The following is a 12,355-nucleotide window of genomic DNA, read 5'->3' on the forward strand; positions in this document are numbered from 1 at the left end:
ACAGTGGTAAATGCAAACCTCTAAGAAGCTGACGGGAAAAGAGATAAAGGAGATAACGTGAAGGCAACTCCACAAGGAACTGTTAAATAGGAAAAATAAAACACAGAAACCTGGGTGATAGAGGACCCCGTTTTTATAAAACAAAGAGAACCGTTTGTCTTTATGTCTCTGTATATGACCGTGTGTGCAAGGAAAGGTACACACCTGGAAACTGGGGGGCAAGGGGTGAGGATGGGGGACAGAGACATTCAATACAGACATGTTAGATTTTGAGCAAGAGCATAAAATCCAAAAACCCATAATAATTCCTCAATAAAGATCCTGAAGAACAACAAGCCCGGAGAAGGGAAGCCCAGAGCGGGGCCCCGGAAGAGGAACAACGCCCACTGGTTAGACGCTATCACTAGTTCCTTGGGAGGAGGAATAGGACGCTGATATCAGAACCACGGGGTATATTTGTTATCCAGGTGTACGGCAAACGATTTCTAGAGGTATCATTTAAAACAAAACAAGCGCCCGCCGCAAAATGCTGCTCTGGGCAAATGCAAGCTCCAGGTGATCTACTGCGAGGGGAGAGGCGGGGCAGGCGCGGAAGGAAATGGCTTTCAGGTGACTTTGAAACTGGATCCTGGCGGAGGGTGGGGTGAAGGCAGCGTCCCGGCTCCTGACTGCGGAGGAAGCGGTAGGCGCTCAGTCTGGCAGGCCCAGAAAGCGGGGCCCACATTCCTTAGGGAGAGAGGGTGTGTTGGAGGCTTGCAGAGCCCCAGACTCGCGGACCGTGAAGGTGAGAGCAGAGATTGCAGAAGAGGGCTCGGAAATAGATCAACTTAGTTGGGGCTCCGCTAGACCCCGCCGGCCAGGGGAGAAGTGACAAGTCCCCCTTCTGGCCTTCCAGGACTTGTGCTCACCCCTTCCAACCTCAGGCTTTCACCTCTTTTTGTTTTTGCTTTTTTATCTGATCACCTGAATCTTACGAATGCCTTCCGGTCCGCTTCAAATTCCAGCTTCCAAAGAAGCCCCCTGACTTAACTAAGCCACTTGTGAGCGACCCTTCACTCCTTAGCCAGGACACGTTACAGTGTTAGTGGCAGTCATAACTGTTCTTTAGTGAATGCTTACCATGCAGAGGGCCTGTGCTACACTCTTAACAAACTGTGTCCCTGGATCCTCACAGCCACCTTGCGAGATAGGAGGTATCCTAATCCCCATCTTACAGACAGAACACTGAGGCTTAGGGGCAAGGAGCAACTTGGCAAAGATTACACAACCAGCAAAAGCAGTGTCGGGCAAGTGCCTAGATGGGTGTGTGCTTACTATGTATTAGCTGTTCTTCTAAGTGCTTTACAAAAACAATTGCAGTAACAGAAAAGGAAACTGAGGCAAAGTCACACAGCTAGTGGGTGGTAGACCTGGAAGTCATAACAGGGAATTCTGCTCTTCACCATCACCTCTTCCAGTTTCTTTCTGACACTTGTTATACCCAATTCACTTGATTATAATATCTTATATTGTTTCTATTAATAACATTTAATTTATATCACCTACTTCCTAAAAAGGTTGTAATCTCCCTATGGTAGAAGTCATATAGGAAGCACTCAGTAAAACAATGCTGAATTCAGCTGAAACAACCTAAAGAGTTTGTGAGAAATCGCACAGTCTCTCCTCCAAGAATAAAACCCTGTGTCCAGGGCCAGGGGCTCCAGGCTGCAGCCCCTCCACAGCTCAGAGCCTCTTCCTTCCTACCAGTTCTTGTTGCAATGGCCTCACCCTGCTATTAAATCATTTATTATTATAATAATACCTTGTGTCTCAGCAATGCCTTTAATCCAAGATCTCGAGGTGTTCTAACAAATACAGGTGAACTCACTTTCACAGTACCCCAGCTGAGATGAGGAGATGGAGGTATTCTTCCTACTGTTTGGGTGAGAAAACCAAGACAACAGAGAATTGAGATGACTCACTATGGAAATCAGTGGCAGGGTTTACGCCCCCATCTCTGCCCCTCCTCCTTCCTAATTCTTGGCTGCCAATACTTGCATGAAAATTTCAAATCCCAGAGACAAAAGCCATTGAGTTTTCACAATAAAGGACATTTCCAGACTGTCATTTCAGCTGCTCTATTGTGGCAGACCTCAGGAGAGGGAGGGAACGTAAGCCCAGTAAAGGTTCCCTGGGGCTCTGTGCTCCTGGCTCAGAGGAGCCATGCCTGGCTGGGATGGAGGAATGAAACCTCAAACATGGAGAAAATCCCCTCAAAAGTGACCTGAAAAGCCCCACCAAGCTCTGAGATCTCAAAGCTTCCAGAGTTCCAAGTTGCATTTTAGCAACATTTCTCAAAAATGTGAGCCACATGCAACCAAGGAAAAAAAATAGATAAATTGGACTTCACCAAAATTTAAAACTTTTATGCATCAAAGGACATCAAGAAAGTGAAAAGACAACCCAAAGAATGGGGGAAAATTTTTGCAATTCATATATCTGATAAGAAACTTACAGAAACACAAAAAGAACTAAAATTTAATAAAGGCAAATAACCCAGTTTAAAAACGGGCAAGGGATCTGAATATACATTTCTCCAAAGAAAACATACAAATGGCCAATAAGCATGAGAAAAGATGCCCAATAGTGTTCGCCATCAGGAAAATGCAAATTAAAAACATAGTGAAATACCATTTAATACCCACTGGGATGCCGATAATCAAAGGCAGGTAATAATAAATGTCCAGGATGTGGAGAAATTGAAACCCGCTTGCACTGCTGGCAGAAATGTAAAGTGGTGCAGCTGCTTTGGAAAACAGTCTGGCAGTTTCTCAAAAGGTGTTTTTTGTTTTTGTTTTTTTGAGACAGGACCTCACTGTGTCACTCAGACTGGAGTGCAGTGGCACAATTCAAAAGGTTAAACATGGATTTACTATTTGACTCCACAATTTCACTGCTAGCTATATACCTAGGAGAAACAAAAACACCTGTTCATACAAAAAGTTGTACACAACTGTTCATGGCAGCATTAATTCATGGCTAATACATAAAAACCAAAAAGTAGAAACAACCAGGCCAGGAGTGGTGGCTCACACCTGTAATCCCAGCACTTTGGGAAGCCAAGGTGGGAGGATCACTTGAGCCCAGGAGTTCGGGACCAGCCTAGTCAACATAGCAAGACCCCACCCCACCGCTACAAAAAAAAATTTTTTTTTGGCCAGGCGCGGTGGCTCACGCCTGTAATCCCAGCACTTTGGGAGGCCGAGGCGGGCGGATCACGAGGTCAGGAGATCGAGACCATCCTGGCTAACACGGTGAAACCCCCGTCTCCACTAAAAATACTAAAAATTCTCCGGGCGTGGTGGTGGGCGCCTGTAGTCCCAGCTACTCCGGAGCCTGAGGCAGGAGAATGGTGTGAGCCCAGGAGGCAGAGCTTGCAGTGAGCAGAGATTGTGCCACTGCACTCCAGCCTGGGCAACAGAGCGAGACTCCGTCTCAAAAAAAAAAAAAATTTTTTTTTTAATTAGCTGGGTGTCGTGGTGCTTTCCTGCAGTCTCAGTTACTTGGGAGGCTGAGGCAGCAGGAGAGCTTGAGCCCAGGTCAGTGCTGCAGTGAGCTATGATCATGCCACTGCACTCTAGCCTGGATGGTAAGGCAAGACACTGTCTCAAAAAAAAAACAACCTAAACGTTCATCAGCTGATGAATGAATAAACAAAATGTGGTGTATCTGTACAGTGGAATATTATTCAGCCATAAAAAGGAATGAAGTATTGATGCATAGATGAACTCTGAAAACATTATAGTAAGTGAAAGAATCCAGTCACAAAAGATCAAATGTTGTATACTTCCATTTATATGAACTCTCCAGAGTAGGCAAATCTATACAGAGAGAAAGTAGATTCCTGGTTTCCTGGGGCTGGGGCGGGGATTGAGGAAAGTTAGAAGAAATAGGGAGTGACTGCTGGCAGGTTCAGGGTTCTTTTTAGGAGTGATACAAATCTCGTAAAATATTCTGATGGTTGCACTACTCTCAATATACTAAAAAACTTTAAATGACCAACATAGCGAAACCCTGTCTCTACTAAAAATACAAAATTTAGCTGGGCATGGTGGAACGCGCCTGTAATCCCAGCTACTCAGGAGGCTAAGGCAGGAGAACCCGGGAGGTGGAGGTTGCAGTGAGCCAAGATCGCACCATTGCACTCCAGCCTGGGCAACAGAGCGAGACTCCCTCGTCTCCAAAAACAAACAAACAAACAAAACAAAAAAAAAAAAAACTTTAAATGGGAGGATTGTATGGTATGTGAAATATATCTCAATAAAGCATTTTTTTTTTGAGACGGAATTTCGCTCTTGTCGCCCAGGCTGCAGTGCAATGGCATAATCTGGGCTCACTGCAACCTCCTCCTCCCAGGTTCAAGCGATTCTTCCACCTCATCCTCCCAAGTAGCTGGGATTATAGGCACCGCCATCATGCCCGGCTAATTTTTGTATTTTTTCTAGAGGTGGGGTTTCACCATGTTGGCCAGGCTGGTCTTGAACTCCTGACCTCAGGTGATCCTTCTGCCTCGGCCCGCCAAAGTGCTGGGATTACAGGCGTGAGCCACTGAGCCTGGCTGCATTTTTTTTTTTAATGTGAGCTACTACCCCCTGTTCCTGAGTGATGGGGGCTGCCTATAATCACAATCTATTACAATCTGCTGGAATCTTTGGTGGGCAGGACCCAGCTCTGTGTTTCGCCAGAGCACACTGAATGAAGTTTGAGAAGCACTGTAACACAATGTCTCAGAAGACTCAGGGATTCAAAGCTTTAGGGCCCCAGACTCTCTGAAACTAGAAAAAAAGGAGGGTTTGTAACAAACTTTGAAAGAGCTGTGGCCTCTGGGGGAAGGGGATCCCCTTCCTGAAGTTCTGTATTAATAGAAGTTCTTTCCCCTAGTCTGGACTTCTTAGTGTCAGAAAAATCTGACATCAGAAAGGGGAAGAAGCTGTGGGGGAAGGGAAAAGAAGACTTCTCCCCTCCTTCCCTATATTGTTTACAGCCACTGCAGTGGGGAGCTCTTGAGGAAATGAGCTGTTTGTTTGCATTTATATCTACAGTAGAAGCATTTGTCAATCTCTTGTGGTTTTTCAAGAACCTGGGAGCCCCATGTGAACGATTTCTGGAGATTGCTTATGTTCACCTTCGTTATCAGTAGATAAACCGGCAGTAGTCAGCATTTGCAACACCTGAGACTAGGGAGTTGGCACGCAGACACCTGCCTTTTATGATCTGGGGGTTGATTTCTACACAGGCATGCTGTTTCTTCGCTGGCTTCGGGCTGTTGGGCTGCTTTTCTATTTGCATCTCCACCTATAGGGAGATGAGGTATAAACATGGAACCATCATCTGTTTAATGCTAAAGCAAAAGATTTCCTGGGGTAGGTGTAGACACTATTGGCTGAAATGGTGTTTTGATTGGTCTGTGGACTTCATATGTTAATATCCCCAGAAGACTTTCCACCCCTACCTGAGATTTTCAGACCTGGATGTTCTGAAGAATCACGTGGAAAATTTCTGACTTGGGACTGATGTGGACCCAGGAGTCTGTATTCATAATGGGCAGGCGATTCAGATGCAAAAGAGATAAATCCACAGTCCATACTTTGACAAACACTGGTGTGTATTCTGCATGTCCATTCCCCTCTTGGTGCGTTCTCTTCCCCACTGCCACCCGCAGATACAGAGGACTCAAAAACCCTGCAATCCCTCCCAGTGCTCCAACTATAAAAGGGCATTGCTTTTAAGACCTCATGATGTTGAAATAAATCAGGCTATTTTATTTAATCAGATGGAAGAGTTCCATCTTGATTCGTGTGAAATGCTTCATCTTCAACACCTTGGTGACAAGCAGGGCAGGGCACATCTACCAAGTACTACACTTTAAGCCTCAGAAAACAAACTGAGAGCTTAATTAGCAGGTAATTGCCCAGTTACTTGCAGATGGAGGCACTTCTTCCTGACTGTAATTTTGGTTGTTGATGTTTTCCTCTTAGACTTCTCTAGCTTGTTCAAAGAGGACAGGACATCTGTGACCCTCAGATCTGTACAACCTTCTTTTGGTTTCTGTGCCAGGCCATACGGGAAACATGGGTTGGTTATAACCTGATTAGGGCAACTGGGACCTATTCCCATCGGGTTTCCTAAGTCACCAGCAACTCCTCCTGGAAAAATGAGGAATTGGTCCAAGGGAGGATAAGGCAACTTTGTGCTTTCACTCGAGCAGTGACTGAGCTCAAAGACCCCACATGGCCCCATCCTATTCTTGGCCTCCAGGCACTCCCATCAAAACCTCAATTGCCTTCGTGAGTGATACTTTGTGGAGATCATCCTGGTCCACTATCTTTTCCACCTTCCTGCAACAAAGCTGCCATCTTCTCAGGCTTACAGGATTTCCAGGATCTCTTCTAATCCTGCAAGTCTTGGATTCTACTGTCTTAAGAAACCTCAAACTGGATCTTTCTGCTACAACAAGCTCTCTTTATCCTTGACCTCCAAGTTTATCTAGGGAGAAAAGCCTGGCTTCATAACCCCTCCTTCAGATACCCTCATCCCAGGCCTGTGGCTGTCTTAGGTCTGCTGAGAAAATTAGGGGATAGAATGGTGACAGGAACGGGGCTAAGGGCTTCATAAGTATTCTCACCCCATCTTCGAAACAATCCTTTGAGGCAGGTGATCATTCTCTCTCATTTTACAGATGAGAACATTGAGACTCAGAGAGGTTAAGTCACAGGTCCCAAGTCATGTGGTCCTTAATGTTAGAGTCAGGACATGACCCAGGACCCTCTGCAGCCTAAACCTATGCTCTTAGCCACCATTCTACCACCAAAATACCCCACCCCAGCTCCCAAGGAGCCAGCCACTGGGCCAGAGCAGAGAAGCTGGGAGTAACTGAAGCAAAATAAACCCAAAGAAGAAATGCCCCTACCTGGCATGATGGCTCACTCCTGTAATCTCAGCACTTTGGAGGCTGAGGCGGGTGGATCACAAGGTCAGGAGTTTGAGACCAGCCTGATCAAGAAGGTGAAACCCTGTCTCTACTAAAAATACAAAAATTAGCCGGGTGTGGTGGCGGGTGCCTGGAATGCCAGATACTCGAGAGGCTGAGGCAGAGAATTGCTTGAACCCGGGAGGCAGAGCTTGCAGTGAGCCGAGATCGCGCCACTGCACTCCAGCCTGGGCGACAGAGTGAGACTCTGTCTCAAAAAAAAAAAAAAAAGGGAAAGAAAGAAATGCCCCCACTCTCTACTCTGCCCAACCAATCTGGTTTGAAATAACTTAAAGTTCTTCAGAAAGCCTTCTAGACTCACAAGTGAGTTACAAACTCGGTTCAGGGACTGGTAAATGTGTGACAGAAAGAGAAGGAAGAACATGTTTAGGGTCATAAAGTTGATGAGTAGAGAAAAAAAGCAAAAGTCTCTAAATACCTTTGACATCTCAAGCCAGCTGGCTATAAAAGGTGAAGCACGGTTTGTGCCTGGCAACCACAGACTTTTATGCCCTAATCACAGCTCTGCTGCCTAATAGTCCTGCTGCTAGAACTCAAAGAACATCCTGTCCTACCCTCCTGGGGAGCAAAGCTGAGGTTTACCAAGTGCTGCTGAGTGGAGTGGGGAGTTGGCTTCCTACTGGGCTCACAGACTCCTGCAGACCTAAAGAGGCTGGATGCCCCGGAATGATCTCCAGAGCCTTCCTCAGCCCCAGCTGCCCTGTGTGCCAAACCTCCTGATAGAGGATCCTGCTGTTTCGATGGCAATGTTTCCTCCTCCCCCTCCCCTGCATCCCTGTGGCCCAATGGAAATGCACATTCTCAGGTATGGAGGGCTTTGGTGTCTCTTTGGGAGCATGGTGGTTAAGACACCATCGCCCTGGATGCTAGCTCTGCTTCTTAGACTAGCCACTTAATCTCCTCGTGCCTCACTCTCCCCTTCTAAAAATGGGGTTAGCAGTAGTGCCTATCATATAGTGTTGTTGTTTGGGAATAAATGAGAAAATTTTTTTTATATTTCTGCTTGTATGTGTTAGGTTCCCAAGCCCCACCTCAATATCCTAGTTTCCTTAATGCCACATCAAGTCAGGGCATCTTATGGCTGAAAGAAGCCCTTGAAGTCACCCTAATATAATTATTTTTTCCCTTTGTGATTTTCACACATATACATCTCTAAGAATGAAATAATAGCAGTAAAGTACTTAGTGTGTGCCTTGAATATAGTAAGTGCTTAATAAATGTTAGGGGGTTTTGTTGTTTGTTTGTCTAGTTAAGTATGCATTCATCCAATAGTCACTTATTGAGCATCCTGGTTGCTGGGAGATGTACACTTAGTATAAGACATGGCATTTCCTCAGGAGGGAAATTTATAACCAAATCAAAAAGAGAAGAGTCAGAAAACAATTAGAGAACAGTTTAGGGCCTAACTGTGCTGCATTTTCAGGTGTGACTATTATCACACCTGAAAGGAGGAGAGAGATTATGTCCCTTTTTAACAATGACCCAGAATCCATATATTCAAATAGTATTGTTTTCAAAGAACGAGGATATTGGCTTATCTCAAGGATCTTCTTGTCACTCAAAAGTTATTTAAATTATTTTTAATGGCTTCAATGCTGGCAAATCCTGGACTTCTTAATGTTGGGGCAGGATGTATGGGAAATAGCAGAATGCCATTCAGACTCACGTCTGGTGGAAATGTCATTCCAGCTGTTTAAACTGGATCCAGAATGAAGAGTGACAGTGGAATGAGGATTCTAGTTTCTCCAGCATGGCTCCTGAGGTAGTTCTGGAGCTCCAAAGAGGAACTGATTCAGAGCCACTCCTACCCTCCCCCTCTCCCCACTCTTCCCCTTCCTCCAGCCTCGCTCCCTGATATGAAAGAGTTCTCTGGTAAGAGACCAGATAGCCTTAATAGAGGAATGCAACCCACTGTCATCCTGGGCGCTTAAGTTAAGTGCTTATCTCTCAACTAAAAAGAGCTGTATACACATTGCAATAGCTCTCACATGATGAGATCCCAGCTGTTGTCTACCTTAAAATCATATTTCCACAAATTTTCTAATCCCCAAACATTCAATGAGGTCTGTTATATGCCAGACATTATGCTGGCTCCTGCCAGGAACACAAAAGCATCAGACCCTGTCTCTGACATTGACCTGGTGGGAGCAGCTAGCAAACTGTAAACAGTAAAATTATTAAAGTGCCATGCTACACAATGAAAGCAGACAACCTATAAGACAGTTCACAATTCTTTGATAATCATAATTGGTAATAGAAGGCAAAAGGTAGAGAGTTCACTGCAGGCTGAGATGGTCAGAGAAGGCTTTGGAGAGGGAGGAGTCTAACCAGGGTCTTGACTGATGGGGAGGATTTGTGGAGCTGAAGAGAAGGAAATATCCAGAGCAGAAGAGTTTCAGGAAGGCAAACCCGTGAATAAGATTGGCCTCTGGGTCACTTGTAATTTCAGTCTGGCCACAACCTGAACTTGGTCTTCAAACAGAGGCATCCTCCCCACAAATTTTCTGGCCTGGTGACCCTAATACTTTCGCAGCAAATGACAGAGACTCAACTCAAACTAACTTAAGCAGAAAGGGCATTGATTGCCTCATAACTGCAAAGTATAGGCATGGAGGTCTATTCATTTGCAAAGTAGTACAATACAGTTCGTGTTAGGAGCTCTGATAATATTTCAGGGCTCCCTTTTCTCTCCCTTTTGCTACTCTACTGAGATCTACTTCACAGGCTGGCTCTCCTGGTAAGGCAAGGAGGATGGCTTCTGGCCAACCTACACTCGTAGTCTCTGAGCTTAGCAACCCAGTAGAAAGAGAGGAAGTTTCTCTCTGGCCTCTCTTCTTAGCTCCTTCTTGTTATCCTGGACAAAGCAGGTAAATAGGTTCTCTGGAGAGGCCTGAAGTTGGCTATAAATGGTGCCATGGGAGTGGACCCAAAAGACTAAAAGGACAACCTCTGGCTGGTCTGGGGAAGAAAGCAAGGCTGTGATATCTTGTTCTGGAAAACCTCATCCCTGTTACAGACTCCCCAGAAAGACACAGTTCCCTGCTTCCTCCCAACCCCAGTGGCCAGAATCTTTTCACAGAGTAAAAAGAATTGCCAGGAGAGCCTGTGTACAGAGAGCAGCTGCCTACCACAAGGCACTGCAGGAGGGGTAGCACCAGCATAAACATCCAAGGTCATGTGGTGTTTTAGGAAAGGAACTGAGATCAGAAGACCAGGTTAGGCTGGCACACGCTCACAGCCCAGAAGATGCCTTAAGTGGATTTGGTGATGAGCAGTTAAGCAGAACAGAATCCCTGCTGCAGGCCAGAACTCAAAGGGCTTGGGGGGCAGCTTTTAAACTGTAGATGTCATACTCTGAAGACTTCAGAGCCTAATGCTGCCCTGGACTGAATATTAAGTGGATATTGAAGGCATTTCCACTCTGTGCATTCTCTGCTTTTGAATTCTCAATAGGCAGTGAGTTCTGGGCCTCACAGCCTAATGGAGTAGCAGCTTCCAATTCTCCAGGTCAGAATCATAGAGGAGAAAAGGGAGCAGAGGCTCAGGGCAGCAATGTCCTACAGAACTTTCCGCAATGGTGAAATGTTCTACATCTGCAATGTCCATTGCCACATGTGGCTATTGAGCACTTGAAACATGGCTAGTGAAACTGAGGAACTGAATTTTTTATTCTATTTAATTGAAACTGGTTTAAAAATTCAATAGCCAAATGCACCTAGTGACTATGTGTTAGACACTAAGCCTCAGTGAACATCCTTCCTTTACCTACCTCCAGGCCTTGGAAGGGAAAAAGACAGGATAAATTAGAACAGAACATCCCAATCGGTGATCAAGCCAGGAAAAGCAGATGGTGTAGAATGGGAAACAGGGGAGACAGTAGTGTCAACCTTCTTCCTAGACACAGACACCAGCTGCCTGAACTCTGGCAAGTGTTCAGAATTCTGAGAGTCACTGCCTCGGAAAAGAACTTCAAAAAAGGTCATCTGAGGCTACCAGGTGGCCCCAAAACCACGGTCCAGTGAGGAAGGAAATACCTTCCACACCTTCCAATAGCCCCACAGGAAATCTCCCCCATAATTTTGGAGACCCCACATCCCATACTCTTCCTCCTCTATGGAAAGTATCTCACGCTGTGCCTGAAGACCCAAAGTCACACATCCATGTCCATCAATAGTCCAGTCCCTCCAGGATTTCAGTTACATGTGTGTTAACTGAGTGCCTCCCAGATCATCAGAGAAAAAGCTGAACTTAAATAATTTCCTGTCCAGGAACAAGCTGTCACCTAACACAGTGGGAAACCATCCAAGCTAGATAGTAGGAGTGACGGTGGGCTCCACCCACAGCCTCCAGCCTAGAAAGGGACCTGCTCTATCAGAGCAGCCAGGGACTAGATGAATGGGTTCTGCTAACCCAAGAGAGACCTAAACTAGTCCTGAAAAGACTAAAAGAAACAGTGAATTTATAAGAAAATAAGATGGTTACTTCCATTAAACTCAGATCCCAGCTGCTCACAGCCACCAGAAGCCAGACCAGGGCACTGGGCTGGTGAGGACAGGGCTGGGAGAACCCAACTGTGGGAAATACTGCAGAGGCTGATGGATGACAAAGAGGACCATGTGCCAGGCTGATGCCAACTTGGCTCCTTTCTGTGCACCTTCCCTGTCTCACTCTTCCTCCAGTTTACAGGGTCAACCATCTCAAGAGGTAGGACCTTGACCACCTCCCAGCTGTGAGGAGGGTGAAGGCAGGAGCAGAGCTCATGCCCGGGCTTGCACTGGCCCAGGAGGGACTTACACAAGTTCTGAGCTTTCTCTGACCATAGCTTCCTCATCTATTTGGAGGTGTCCTTTTTTAAAAAATAAATTAAGCTTTCACACCCATATTCATTGCAGCATTATTCACAATAGCCAATAAGGGAGAAAAACTCAAATGTCCATGGTTGGTTGGATGGATAAGGAAAATATGGGCCAGGCACAGTGGCTCACGCCTGTAATCCCAGCGCTTTGGGAGGCCGAGGTGGGCAGATCACAAGGTCAGGAATTTGAGACCAGCCTGGCCAACACGGTAAAACCCCGTCTCTACTAAAAATACAAAAATCAGTTGGGCTTGGTGGTGCACACCTGTATTCCCAGCTACTAAGAAGGCTGAGGCAGGAGAATCACTTGAACCTGGGATGTGGAGGTTGCAGTGAGCAGAGATCATGCCACTGCACTCCAGCCTGGGCGGCAGAACAAGACTCTGTCACACACACAAAAAAAATTTAAATTTAAAAATTAAAATAAAATATGATATATGTATACAATGAAATATTATTCAGCAATATTA

Source organism: Symphalangus syndactylus, chromosome 8 (assembly GCF_028878055.3).
Source record: "Symphalangus syndactylus isolate Jambi chromosome 8, NHGRI_mSymSyn1-v2.1_pri, whole genome shotgun sequence".
Lineage (NCBI taxonomy): Eukaryota > Metazoa > Chordata > Mammalia > Primates > Hylobatidae > Symphalangus > Symphalangus syndactylus.